Below are 15,124 nucleotides of genomic sequence, written 5' to 3'. Positions count from 1 at the left end.
ACAACAGGCAAGAGCCCTCCAACTGAGCTACACCTACAGCCCCTGGCTTTTTGAGCCAGAGCCTCACTATACACCCAGGCAAGTCTAATGGAACATCCTCCTGCCTCTGTCTACCATGTGCTGGTGGGTGTCACATATGTGTGACACACAGCTTCCTGAGAATACTGAACTCTGAATACAGGGGCAGAGGATTGATTCCGTGTCCCCAGGAAATCCCCCCATCATGCTTACCAGCTGGCTTTTACACAGGCTGAAAATCTGCCACCTCAGCCAGGCTGCCTGTGAAGATCTGGTCTCCAGCCTCAGGCTGAACCAGACCCTGACTGAGCTGGACCTGGGCCTGAATGACCTTGGTGATCCTGGGGTGCTTCTGCTGTGTGAGGGCCTCAGGTACCCAGACTACAAACTGCAGACACTCTGGTGAGTACAGTTCCTGATTCAGCATGCTTGCCCTGTCTTCTCTGTCCATGGAGGCCATGGGCCCACCCATTTCCTCACCAGCTCAAGCTACAGAATCTTGCGGTCAAGTTTTCCTGCCACAGGGTCTTTACTCACACATCACTGAAACCACTGAAACTGCTCTTCTGTTCTGCTGTACATTTAGTTTCCAGGGGAGTGCTGGAGAGATGGCTCAGGGGTTGAGAGCACTGGCTGCTATTCCTGTGGTCCTGAGTTCAATTCCCAGTGACCATTCGATGGCTCAAAACCATTTATAATGAGATCTTGTGCCCCCTGCTGGCCTGCAGGCATACATGCCTGCAGAACACTGTATATATTCACACATACACATATACATACACACACACACACACACACACACACACTCACTCTCTGGGGGGAGATTGGTTAATCTTTCAGGTCTCAGAACAAATACCACTGACCAAAGTGTACCCTCTGTTCTACTTGGCTTTCTGTTACTGTGATAAACAACATGAACAAAGGTGACTTCAGGAAGCAAGAGTTTATTTTATCCTACAGGTTATATAGGTCTTCACTGAGGGAAACCAAGACAGAAGCCTGAAGCAGAAAAGAAACCACAGAAATTTGCTGCTTACTGGCTGGTTCCCTGTGGCTTGCTCTGCTACCTGCTTTTATATAGCCCAGCCCTACTGGCCCAGGGATATACTACTCACAACGGGCTCCTGCAACAATTAACCATCAAGGTTTCTCTGTGTAACAACCCTGGATGTCCTGGAGCTTGCTTTGTAGACCGGGACTCATAGATATCCCCCTGCCTCTGCCTCCTGAGTGCAGGGGGTAAATGTGTGCACCACCAGAGCCCAACCCCTTTCCTCTTTTGTAAATTACAAAATTTGACATATGTGGCTTTCTGCCTGCATGTATGCTTTTTTTGTTTTGTTTTGTTTATGTTTGTTTTTTGAGACAGGGTTTCTCTGTGGCAGTGGAGACTGTCCTGGAACTAGCTCTTGTAGACCAGGTTGGTATCAAACTCACAGAGATCTGCCTGCTTCTGCCTCCCTAGTGCTTGGAATAAAGGTGTGCACCACCATTGCCCGTTCTGCATGTACGCTTTTGACCAAGCACAGGCCTGGTAGTCACAGAGTCTAATAAACAAGTTTAGATTGCCTAGAACTGGAGTTACAACCCATGTGATCTGCCTGCTCCTTGCCTTCTGTACTGTCTTCCTCTCTGCCTTCTCCCCTTATCTTTCGCAAAGATGGGCAAGGCCATAGCCCTGCACCCAGCATACAAATTAGGCAATTAAGCCCAGCCCTGGTGACCTAACAAAAAGGCATGGGACAAACTCACCTTGGCCATCCCTTCCTCTAGGTTGGGAATTTGCCAGCTTGGCTCAGACACATATGCAGGGATTGCCCATGTTCCAAGTCAACACTTGCCTCTGAGAACTGGATCTGTGCTTCAACGACTTGGGAGACAGGGCACTGTGGCTGCTGGAGGAAGGCCTGAGGCACCCGGCCTACAGACTCCAGAAGCTGTGGTGAGTGTTTTGCTTAGGAGGAGGGTGACAGGAGTAGAGTGGGGATGCTAATGGAGTCATGAACCACTACACACTGGCTGCTTAAGTAGAAATTTTAAGGCCAGACTCAGCTTTATAGCTACTATCAGGCCAGTGTGGGATATGGGAGATGCTACTTCAAAAAACAGAACAGAAAACGATGACGGCAATTTTCATTATAAAGGCAGGAAACACATGATCATAACTGAGCCTGGGAGTGATGGCTGGAGCCTTTAATCCCAGCACTACACAGGCAGAGTCAAGAGGATCTCTGGGAGTTCCATGCCAGCCTGGTCTACACAGCTAGCTTCAGGACAGGCACCAAATGTTGCAAAGAGAAACCATGTCTCAAAAAAACCAAAAAAAGAAAATGTGGTATCTCAGGTTCCTGCTCCTGCCACCATGCTAACCACTTGCTTCCATAACTCCACACATAAGTGGAGATAGAAAAGAATCTCCTATCCTACAAAAAGCAACCCCCCATTAGACAATCACACACATACATAAATACACACACACACACACACACACACACACACACACACAACAAACCTTGGGGGTGTTTAGAAACTGCTTGGGGAATAAGCATTTATTAATTTGGGCATTTTCTTTTCATTTATGGGTATGTGCATCTGAGCTTGCAGTGTGCACAGAGGCCAGAAGATGGCATCAGATGCCCGGGAATATCAGTTACAGGATGTTCAACTAAACCAAATTTGGCTCCTCTAGAAGAGCAGCCTTAACCACTGAGCTATAACTCCAGCTCTTGCTATTGGGATATAGGTTTCTGTTATCTGTTACTAAACTGGCTGTACTCTCAGACTCACCATGCTTCACAACAGTGCTGCTCAGTTTAACTTTACTTCCTGTGCTTTTGTTTTTTTTCCCTCTAGGAAGGGTTTCTCTGTGGCTTTGGAGACTGTCCTAGAACTAGCTCTTGTAGGCCAGGCTGGTCTCCAACTCACAGGGATCTTCCTGCCTCTGCCTCCTGAGTGCTGGGATTAAAAAGGCGTGGGCCACCACTGCTCGGCTTTTGCTATGTGGCTGCTCTTGGCCACTAAGTCCGAGTATTGGGCGAAAGCCTGGAGATTCGAATGAACCACAAGACTCCTGGTCCTTTTCTGAGAGAATGTCTCTCACCTTTATTGTGGAGCAGCCTTATATACAAACTTACAAAAACCCCAGGTCAAAGGGTTCACAACAGGATATTGATCCCAGTGGGGTGAGGTCAGGGAACAGGAGGTACCTGTGGTTATTCTGGAAAACAACTCTTAGAGACCTCATGGGGCTGCATTCCAATATCGCTATACATTTATAAATATTTATTTATTATGTACACAGTATTCTGCCTGCATGTATGTCTGTTCACAAGACGAGGGCACCAAATCTTTTGATAGATGCTTGTGAGGTACTCTGTGGTGGTTGGGAATTGAACTTAGGACATCTAGAAGAGCAGCCAGTGCTCCAACACCCTCTCCCTCTCTTGTTCTTTTAAATGAAACCAGTCTCAGCTGGCATGTGGGAGTTCTGAGTCTGTCATTTGCCCACTGGAAATGCTTTCCACACCATGCTATCTGCATCTGTAAATGAGAATACAACTAGGAGTCTCCTGTGGTTTTTATTTATTAATATCTATGGCACTTAAGATTGGGAGTAAGGAGCCTAGAGTGGTTGGGAACATATTTAATTCCAGCACATGGAAGGTAGAGGCAGGTAGATCTCTAAGAATTCCATGCCAGCCAAGGCTGCTGCCACCACCACCTGGCCCAAGTCACCTACTATTAACCAATCCTGAACAACCAAGGCACACACCACACTTCTTGCCCTTGCTTCCTTTAAAAACCATCACAAGTGAGGCATGCATTTGCATCAGTGAGTCAGCTCCTTGGTGGCCTCTTTTTGAGATCTCACGAACTTGGCATAACAATTACATGCCAGCCAAGGCAGCAGAGAGACCCTGTCTCCAAAAAGCAAACTGAACATTGGGAGTAAGGAGGCTGGAGAGGGTAGGGCATTTGTTGCTCTTGCAGAGGTCCCAGTTTCCAGATCCCACTCTGTGGCTCACAACCTGTTCCAGAGGATCCTCTAGTTCCAGGAGATCGAATCACCCCTGGTGACCTCCATTGCCACTGCAATATGAGGTTCAGTCATGCATGTGTGCAAAATACACATCCTAAAATAAAACTATAGGGCTGGTGAGCTGGCTCAGCAGGTTAAAGCATCTACTTCCAAGCTTGATGACAGGCTTCACCATCAAAACCCTCGTGGGTTGACAGGAAAACATCTACAGGTTGATCTCTGGCCTCCAAAGCACACCACGACAAACAGTATTAAGAGCAAAAGTACACTCACAAACAAAACCACTAGCTAGATCCCAGCTTCATAGGAAGCTGAAGTAAGAGAATTCCAGGTTCAAGGCCAGCCTGGGAAACCTGGTGAGGCCCTACCTGAAAATGTGAGCTAGGAGGATGGTTTGGCAGTAGAGTGTCTGCTTTCCTAGCATCCCCAGAGCTGTTAGTTCCAACACTGTAAATTAGTGTTTAAGTATTTGCATTTACCTGTTTTTCTGAATTGCACAGTTGTCATAATCAATCCATGTTAGGCTTCAGTGGGATCCAGCCAACTTGCCAGGTTCATACCTGAGTGGGAGAATAGATTGAGAAATGGCAGGTAAATACACATAAGAAAAAGAGACACAGGATAGAGTCAAGAGGGCAATCCAGTGCATGAATACTGAACTTCCCAATTTATTATTCAGCATTCTTAAGTACCCCAACCAAAAGGGGAACATGGCAAAAAGACTTCTGTATCATGTATAAGGAACAAACACACTTTCTACCTTAATCCACCAAATATTTGATAACTGTGCCTGAGACTCAACTTCTCCTAATGGGCCATGAGGTTCAAGAGTAAACACAACTCAGACCAAGTCTGTAGTTATTTAGATAAGACTTTCAAGACTAAGATCAAACATCCTAGAGTAGACATGCCTTAGAGCTTATGACTTTAACCTTGGTAGACTAAGGACAGTTTTGAACTCTTTGACCTGGAGTCAAGATGAAGCAAAGCCATCTCTGGGCTCTGAAAGACAGAACTATTACAAGTATGAGGCCATCTTGAGATCACTGCTCTCCTGGTTCCAAACGTGGCAGAGAAAGCCATTCTCCTTGGTTATCTCCATTGCCCTTGCCCTTGAGATTTGTATTGTTGTGGCTAGAGTGATGGCTCAGTAGTTAAGAACACTGGCAGCAGACTGGGAATTGGTGGTGCAACCCTGTAATCCCAGCACTTGGGAGGCAGAGGCAGAGAGATCTCTGGGAGTTCATTGCAAGCCTGGTCTACAGATTGAGTTCCAGGACATGCAATGTTACATAGACAAACCCTGTTGGAAAACAATCCAAACAAATAAACAATAGAAATGTTAATGGTTAATTGTGTGTATGTATGTATGTATGTATGTATGTATGTATGTATGTATGTATGTATGTGTCCACATGATTTCAGCTGATATTGGCCAGAAAAGGACAGCTGATCCCTTGGAGCTGGAGTTAAAATGGTTGTATGTGGAACTGAACTCTGGCCCTGTGCAAGAGTAGGAAGCACTGCATACAAAACTAATGAAAACAATATTTGACAAACAGGCTGTGTGGCTGGAGAGATGGCTCAGAGGTTAAGAGCTCTGACTGCTCTTCCAAGGGTCCTGAGTTCATTCCCAGCAACCACATGGTGGCTCACAGCCATCTACAATTCAATCTGGTGCCCTCTTCTGGCAGGTAGGCAGAACACTAAATGTAATAAATCTTAAAAAAAAAAGAAACAAAGGAAGGAAGGAAAACAGGCTAAAAGGCAGGGTAACATGATGCTGTCTTTGAAGTCACCATAGTGATAGCCCCATGTTTGTCCACTGGCTGCTTGGAGTGGACCTGAACAAAATGACCCACAGGAGGCTGGCAACACTTCAACTCACAAAACCTTAATTGGATATTGGGTGCTGAGCAGGGCTGTGGCATCATAATGGAGGCCACCAGGACTTTTATTCCCTCGGACTGCTGTGATCCAGCACTTGAGAGACATTACTTTGTGTGCGACTTTTGCTTTTCTCTGTGTAACAATCATTGCTACCCTGGAACTACACAAAAATCTGAATACTGGACATTTCACTCAGTCACTGTAACAAGACTCCCACCTACTAGCCAAAGTGTGAAACTACAGATTAAAATAAGGGCAGAGGACACTTATTTGGAGGAGTTGGGTATATTATGTTAGAGACAAGGTGTTTCTGTAGCCTTGGCTGTCGTCCACCTCTTAGTTCTGCTTGCCTCGGCTTCTCTAGACCCACAAATATTTGCAGTTTCCAGGGGCAATTCAAGCAGTAACCTAGAATCCTTGCAGATATATGAAGGAGGGGGGTAATATTTCCCTGCCCAGCCAATTCCTTAGAAATTTGTCTGTTTAGCTGGGGGTTGGTGGCACACGCCTTAAATACCAGCACTCTGGAGGCAGAGGCAGACAAATCTCTGTGAGTTAGAGACCAACCTGGTCTACAAGAGCTAGTTCCAGGACAGCCTCCAAAGCCACAGAGAAACCCTGTCTGGAAAAGCCAAAAAAAAAGTTGTTTGTTTTCCTACTTCACAACTCAAAATTGTAATCACACTGGGAAATTGTACACTAGAAAAAAAACAGAAGCACAATATATACTAAGTGGCCTGGGGCTGTAAACCAAGTTTCCAGAGGCAGTATACCTAGAAAGATGCAGGAATGTTTGTATCTGCTATCCACACAGATGAGGCCTCAACACATGGAGAGGTCAGGACATGTGGACCAGCTGGAAGACTGGCTGCCTAGCTAGCATACACCAAACACAGGACCATATTCTCTCCTAAAGACATATATAGATTGCATGCCGATGGTTAACATCTGGGCTGAACAAATGTTTACCTCTTCCATGCATGATGGCTTGTGTCTTTATGAACCAAAGGCAGGTCATTCAAGAGCAGATATATATATATATATATATATATATATATATATATATATATATATATATCCTTATCCATGCAAGCTCCAGGCTACAGTATGCTAACTAATGGTAAATGGCAAAAACATGTTAAGGAGCCTGCCACCAAGCATGAAGTCGACACATACATCACAGGAACCAGCATGGTTGCAGTGACCTGATACAGGGAATTAAGCACAGGCCAAATGGTGAGCATGCACAAAGGTAAAATGTGCCCAGTGTTGTGGCTGTTACAGTTAGCACCCAAGAGGCAGTCAGGACAACCTGGACAATTTACTAGGTTCTGCCACCTGTTCCCCCCCACACACACACACATACACAAAAATTCAGAAAACCACTTGGAAGTGGCATATGCCCTAATCCTAGAAGAAACAAGATCTGTGCTTCTGGTAGGCAGGAATTCCAGCATCAACAGCCTATCTCAAAAAGGGCCTCATAGAGTGAACAATGGTGTGGGCAAGCCTTTAATCCTAGTACTTGTGAGACAGAAGCCTGTGGATCTGACTCCAAATGAGAGAAACCTTGTCTTGCAAAAAACAAAACAAAACAAACACTGAGGTGTTTTGGTCACACAGAGCGTGTTCAAAAAACAATGTCAAAGTTTGTTTGCAACATAGTTCAAGGAGTTCAAACACAATGTCAAAGGTGGTTTGCAACATAGCTCAAGGAATTTCTGAGTTCCTGTTAGGGCCTTGATTTGTTTCCCTCTGCCTTTAATCCCAGCACTTGGGAGACAGAGGCAGGCAGATCTCTGTGAGTTTGAGACCAGCTTGGTTCAGGAGAGCTCGTTCCAAGACAGCCTCAAAAGCCAGAGAGAAGCCCTGTCTCACCCCCCCACACACGCACACACACACAAAATACCCTGAGACAAGTGCCCTAGACAGCAGTTCTTACAACCAAGGCGAAACTTGAACCTACTGAAAATGTCTCAAAAGCTCCCAGAGAAAAATCTGCTTTCAAAATGTAACTGTTGTAGCTTAGGACTTACCACTACTGGGCTCCGTTTTAGGTCCACGGAACATACATGAACAATGTTCCCATCACACCTAACTTGCTCAGCGTTTTTAGCAGAGTGCAGCACTCCTCACACTCCCAAGCCTGAGCTCAGCGCCTGTGCACAAATGCTTCCAATGGGTTCAACTGGGACGTTTGAAACAAACAGGGAGACACAAAGTGGAAGCACTTTCCAGTTCTGCCTCAGAGAGGGCAACCTCATTGATGACCGCTTTGTGGGTTGTCCCCTCGAGTCTGGGGGAAACTCGACCCTTCGCCTGTCCTTTCCAATACCTCTTCAGTTCCTGGCTACTGAAAAGTTATGTACAAAACATTCCTCCCCGTTCAACATTCTCCCCTCCATGCTCCCAGGACACCACAGTTAACCCAGACACACGCTACCAAAGGGCCCATTGTAGCTCAAGTCCAAAGAGTGCCCCACACTATTCGAAATATAGATGAGTCACTAAGAACTGGGGATACCGCACTTTTGTGAACCGGTGGTGCTCAAAACCTGGAGGCACTATATTCCAGAACAAAAAGTACCCCATAGTTTGAGTACCACAGGCTGACATAGTCCAGAGAGATGCACATTCTGAAAAAAAATATTTACCAGCCAGAAAACTAAAAACATTGAAACAGTTCACTCTATTGCGCCAAAAAACCTAAAAGATATGTAAATTCAGTGTGGTTAATATGGGTCCCAAAATTGACCCAAGTCCATTGTTAATTTGGCTTCTCCAACAAATCCAATTCAATTGCCTGGGACCCTCTGAAACTCCTAGAAGTGTCATTCATAATCACCACAAACACTCATAAAATTTCTACATCGCTAAAACTATGTACAATCTGCCTACAGGTCTTGCCTCCTGTGAGGTGTGACTACACTCAGCTGACTGGGGCCAGGAAGCCAAATCCTTGGCGATGTTCATTTAAAATTCTAGATTTTAAAAAGTTCTAAAGCAAGCAGGTCAGTGCTGGCTCAAGCACTTAATCCTATTAGGCAGACTGACCTGTGCGTTCCAGGCTGGCATAGTCTACAGAGCGCGTTCCAGGACATGCTCCAAACTACATAGAATACCAAAAGTTCTGAAAGTAGGCATTGGTGGTATTGAGGAACGCAGATGTGTGTTACTCAGCCTGACCCAGGTCGTAAGCTGGCTAAATAAACCTCTCATCTAAAATAAACCTATCTCATCCAACATCCATATCTAGCCTATACTTGCCTCTCAAAGCTAAGGTCCTCGGTTTTAAATCTCAGAACAGAAAAAATTACCTTTCATACAGAGAGAAAGCCGAACTCGAAAGTTGGAGCAGAATATCCTCACAAGCACCAACAAGATCCGATAGAAGTCTCTGGGAGTAGAGAGGCTCTAGTATTTATATAGTCTGAGAGCTCATTGGCCCCCTGGAGGGCAGGCTCTGGAATCCCTCCCCTAACCTGGGGCTATCCATGCCCAATCCACCCTGTATCCTGGGTTCTGATGCCCCCTGGGGCTGAATGACCTTCAGCATCCATGCCCTGCTCCCCAACCGTCCCGTGTCTGCCCCCCATCCCCAGAGGAGGAAGTGGATTTGTTTGTTTGTATCTATGTTTTTAAATGGCTAGGGTCTGGGTAGGGTGGTTTCTTTTTTGTAGCAATTATTGAGGCTGAGTCTGGGGGTGTGGGAAGGATCGCTGTTAGTTCAAGCCCCGGGGGTCACAATCATGAATTCCTGACTGGGCAGGGTACATAGTGAGATTCAGCATTTGGTTTTTGTTTTGGGGGTCCTTTAAGAGATTCTGGATAGTATTGGAGCCTATCCTAGCCTGAAACTATCTGAGATCCGTCCTTGTCTGCCTCCTGGGTGCTGGGGTGAAAAGGAATTTGCCACCACTGCCTGGCTCAATATTCATTCTTTTTTTTCATGACAGCATTACTCTATGGCTTTGGAGGCTGTCCTGGAACTAGCTCTTGTAGACCACGAAGGTCTCGAACTCACAGGGATCGACCTGCCTCTGCCTCCGAGTGCTGGGATTAAAGGCATGTGCCATCACTGCCAGGCTCCAGATTCATTCTTAAAAATATTCATGAAAGGAGTAAAGGAAGTAATCTCTACCTGGGAGGGTCAGTGTTTTGGTTTGTTTTCTCATGTTTTGACTGAGTTGAAGTCCTTGCTCCACCTCCTTTGTCTTTCTTCCTCATGTGTGTATGGTTAGACCTGCTTTGCCAAACTGGATTGGGGGTCAAACAATAGCTAACTGAGTTGGTTTTCTCTACCTTTACATGGTTTTATGGATTGAAATCAGGTGTCCAGGAATACAGGGACACAGCTACTGAGACACGTTACATGCTTGGGTTTTAGGGTTTCTTCTGACAAAGTCTCAGGTACTCAAGTTGGCCCTAAACTCACTAAATTGCCAAGGACGTCCTTGGATTCCTTATTTCCTCTTGCCATCTCCCAAGGGCTGGAATAATGGGCACATAAGACCATGCACAGTTCAGTCATCTATTCCAGGGATATTTCTATGTATTTTTGATGTATTGTTTATTGAAGAAGTAAACCTTGTCAGCAAGTAGCTAGGTCTTCCATTGGAGAAGCAGATAAAGATATTAATTTGGCCCATGTAGTGGCAAGATATTTACTCCCAGCCCTTGGGAGGCAGAGGCAGAGGCAGAGGCAGAGGCAGAGGCAGAGGCAGAGGCAGAGGCAGAGAGGCAGAGGCAGAGGCAGAGGCAGAGGCAGAGGCAGAGGCAGAGGCAGAGGCAGAGGCAGAGGCAGAGGCAGAGGCAGGTAGATGTCTTGAGTTTGGGGCCAGGACTACACAGATGGCCCATATCTCAATAAAAACAGCAACAAGGATGTAGGTTTTAGAGTCTAGAGTACTAGATTTTATATATAGTTTTTCTCCCTTTATTTATTAGGAGATTAGGTCTTTCTGGGCTAGGCTAGCTTTGGGTTCTCTATGTAGTGAAGATAACCTTGAATCCTTTGCTTGTCACTACTTTCCCAGTCTGGTTTTGCCACTGTGCCTTGTCTATGCTATGCTGAATCTAACCAAGCAAAGCATCCCATCAACTTAGTTTCAAACTAAGAATTTAGTTTATTTTGTGTCTGAGAGTGTGTGTGTATGTGTGTGTTTGTAAGACAGAGAGAATCCTACTAGTCCTGGCTAGCCTGGGACTCACAATGAAGACAAGGCTGATCTCTGCCTTAAGAATAAAGACTTGGCCAACACTCTATTCTGCAGTGAACTTTTATAATTACATTTATGAATGTGGTGGTGCACAATTTTAATCCCAACATTCTGGAGCTAGAAGCAGGCACATATCTGGATATCTGGGCCACCTGGTCTACAAAGCTGGTTCCAGCAAAACTACAGGTCTTACACTGGGAAACCCTGTATGGAAAAACCAAAAAAAATTAAACAAATAAATCACATAATCAGAGACCCCAATTACCGCAAAAGCAACCTCCCCACATTTATAAACATGTAATGAACTTTGAGGGCGTTTAGAGACTTCTAGAAAAAAGATATTTATTATTTTGTGTATCTACAAGGATCAGACTGCAGGCAGGGCTTGATTTGGGAGCTTACTTTTCTTATTTGTGTATGTGTATTTGGGACTGGGGGTATCCACAGAGGACAGAAGATGACATCAGATGACCGGGACCATCAGTTACAGGATGTTGTGAACTACTAACTGGGTGCTGGAAACCAAACTTGGCTCCTCAAGAAGAGCAGTCTTAACCACTGAGTCATCTCTCCAGCTCCTGCTTTGGGGATCTGGGTTTCTGGGATCTCTTACTATACTTTCTCCCTACTCAGGCTCACCCTGCTTAGAGGCAGAATCCCCGCAGTGCTGATCTGTCCCTGTCTACTCCCCCACCCCATCTCCCCAGACAGGGCTTTTGTGTGTAGCCCTGGCTGTCCTGGAACTCAGTCTGTAGTACAGGCTGACTTTGAACTCAGAAATCAGCTTCCCTCTGCTGGGATTACAGATGTGAGCCTCCATGTCTACACTTCAAAACCCAAGTGTTACCAAGCTGCATGCATTGGACTCACTGTTTAGAGATGTGTGCGCTGGGGACAGAGAAGCACTGGGGGCTGGAGCTTCCCTAACTCTACTCTTCCAGACCAAATGTGACTCCAGACTAAAAAAAAAAACTGAGGATCAATTTAACCAGAGAAGGAAGTCATTGACAATTGTCTTCAAACCACAAAGGGAATCCAGTCTATAATAATTTACATTGTTGGCCGGGTGTTGGTGGTGCAAGCCTTTAGTTTCAGCACTCTCAGGAGGCAGAGTCAGGTGGATCTCTGTGATTTCAAGGCCAGCTTGGTATACAGAGCAAGGTCCAGGACAGGCTCCAAAACAATAAAGGGAAACCTGTCTCGAAAAATGCACACACACACACACACACACACACACACACACACACACACACACACACACACACACACACACCAAAAATTATTATTGCATATTATATTATTATTGCATTATTATAACTTGTATTGTTTTTTTCTCCCAAGTTCTACCCCACACCCCAAATGGATACTTTTTCTGTGTGGTCCTGACTGCCATGTTACTCAGCTTTGTAGACTAGGGGAGCCTTGAACTCAAGAGAACTAGATGTCTCTGGCCACCAAGTGAAGATAATTAGGGTTACCTCTGTGAACATATCAGGGATACTATTTGCTGAGGGCTACACCACTCACTAAGGAAGGTGTCCAGCAACCACTGGAGGGGCTCATGACTCTTTCCTATAAACCTTGTCACCTGTAAAATCCTCACCTCAACTCCCTGAAAAGACCACCTCACCCACTGCAGCTTGTCCCCCGCAGGCTGTACAGCTGTGGTCTCAGAGACAAAGCAGGTGAAGACCTTTGAACCAACCAGACCCTGACTGAGTTTTATGTGGCCAACAACGCTCTGGGGGACACAGGTGTCAGGATACTGTGCAGGAGGCTGAGATATCCAGGCTGCAAACTTCAAGTCCTGTGGTGAGAGATGGAGCCCTGATTTCTTGGGAAGAATGGGGAATTCGGGAATGCTGGCCTCAGATTTGGGGTAGGAATTCTGTTTTTTCTTTTTTCGTTTTATTTGTTTAGTTTTGTTTTTGTTTTTCAAGACAAGGTTTCTCTGTGTAGCTATGGAGCCTATCCTGGCACTCGCTTTGGAGAACAGGCTGGCCTCATACTCGCAGAGATCCGCCTGCCTCTGCCTCCCGAGTACTGGAAGTAAAGGCGTGTACAACCAACACCTGGCTAGGGGTAGGAATTCTAAATGATTGATATGAATTAAAGACTGGAAAAATGATGCTGGAGAGATAGATGAACAGTTAAAAGCACTTGGTGATCTTACAGGGGACCTGAGTTCAGTTCCTTGGCACCCCTGTCAGGTGGCCACATTTACCTGTAATTCTCCCTCCAGGGGATCCAACTCCCTTTTCTAGTATTCCTTGTCATGACCCCACCACACCCCACATGGACATGCATGTATGAAAATAATAAAAAATTTTTAAACTGGACAGGATTGATGTCCCACGCCTTTAATCCCAGTACATGGGAGGCAGAGGCAAGAGGATCTCTGTGAGTTTTTTGCCAGCCTGGTCTTTAGAATGAATGTCAAGATTTGTTCTAAAGCTATTCAGAGAAAACCTGTCTCAAAAAACCAAAATAAATAAAATAACTTAATAAATAAAAGGTGCAAGTATTATAATGTCTTGAAACACCAAATAAAATAAAATAAAATAAAATAAAAGATTGGGAAGAAGGAGCCCAGAGAGTTTGGGAACATGTTTGATCGCAGCACATGGAAGGCAGATGCAGGTATATCTCTCAGAATTCTGTAAGAGCAAGGTAAACTAGAGAGGGTTGGAGTTAACTCCATCCTCAGAAAAAGCCTCAGAATTTCCCTGTGTAGCACAAGGCTGACTCAGCTGCAGGGTTTCTCTGTAGCTTTGAATGATGTCCTGGAACTAGCTCTTGTAGACCAGGCTGGTCTCGAACTCAGAGCAATCCACCTTCTTTTGCCTCCCGAGTGCTGGTATTAAAGGTGTGCACCACCACCGCCAAGGCCAGGTCACCCACTCTTACCAAGTCCTGAACAGCCAAGGCACATACCAACCTGCTTACAGCTTTTTCCTTTTAAAAAGCTTCACAAAGCTGGAGAGATGACTCAGAGGTTAAGAGCACTGGCTGCTCTTCCAGAGGTCCTGAGTTCAATTCCCAGCAACCACATGGTGGCTCACAACCATCTGTAATGGGATCCGGTGCCCTCTTCTGACCTGCAGGGATACATGCAGACAGAATACTGTATGCATAATAAATCAATAATCTTAAAAAAATCTTCACAATTGAGGCCAGGCACCCTTTTCCTGCAGCTGCTGTGCCAGTTTGTTGGACAGGGTCCCTGGTGAGAATTGTAACTTAATATTAAACTTTATGTGTCTGCATCATAATGAGTTGGTTCCTTGGTAGTCTCTTTTTGGGATCTCAGGAACATGGCATAAAAATTCTATGCCAGCCAAAGCAGCAGAGAGACCCCGATCCACAAAACAAACTGAACATTGGGAATAAGGAGACTGGAGAGGTGACTCTGTGTCAGAGCACTTGTTGCTTTTGCAGGGGTCCCAATTCCCAGATCACAATCTGTAGCTTACAACCTGTTCCTGGTGATCCAACTCCATTCGTGAGATCCAATAACCCCTGGTGACCTCCACTGGCACTGCAATATGAGTTTCAGTCTTGCATTTGTGCAAAATACATATCCTAAAATAAAAATTGCTCTGTTGATCATACTGGCCTTGACCTCATAGTTTTGCTTGCCTACGTTTCTCCAGACCCAGGAACATTTGTGTAATTAGCAGAGGTAATTCAAAATAGTGAGCAATAACCCAGAATCCTTGCACATATATAGAGAAGGCCAATACTTCCCTGCCCTGGCATCACCAGAAAAAATCATAGAAATTTGTATAAACTTTTCTACTTCTTGACTAGACACTGTACTCATGCCTGGGAAATAATATACTAGAACAAAAAGAAGCACAAAATCCAAAGGGGGCTGGGGCTATAGGACCAAGGTTCCAGAGGGCTTAGATACAGTAAGATCCAGGACTGTTTGTATCTGCTAGCCACACAAATGCAG

At 45.3% G+C, this 15,124-nt stretch overlaps 1 pseudogene; it reads left to right on the top strand.

Annotated features, from left to right (window-relative positions):
- The first annotated feature begins 223 nt into the window (after window positions 1-223).
- Window positions 224-15,124, top strand: part of LOC118239751 — a 37,395-nt pseudogene continuing 22,494 nt past the window's right edge.

Source organism: Cricetulus griseus, unplaced genomic scaffold, assembly GCF_003668045.3.
Source record: "Cricetulus griseus strain 17A/GY unplaced genomic scaffold, alternate assembly CriGri-PICRH-1.0 unplaced_scaffold_1, whole genome shotgun sequence".
Classification (NCBI taxonomy): domain Eukaryota; kingdom Metazoa; phylum Chordata; class Mammalia; order Rodentia; family Cricetidae; genus Cricetulus; species Cricetulus griseus.
The sequence above is the reverse complement of the archived record's forward strand: the minus strand, read 5'-3'. Positions and strand labels throughout refer to the sequence as shown.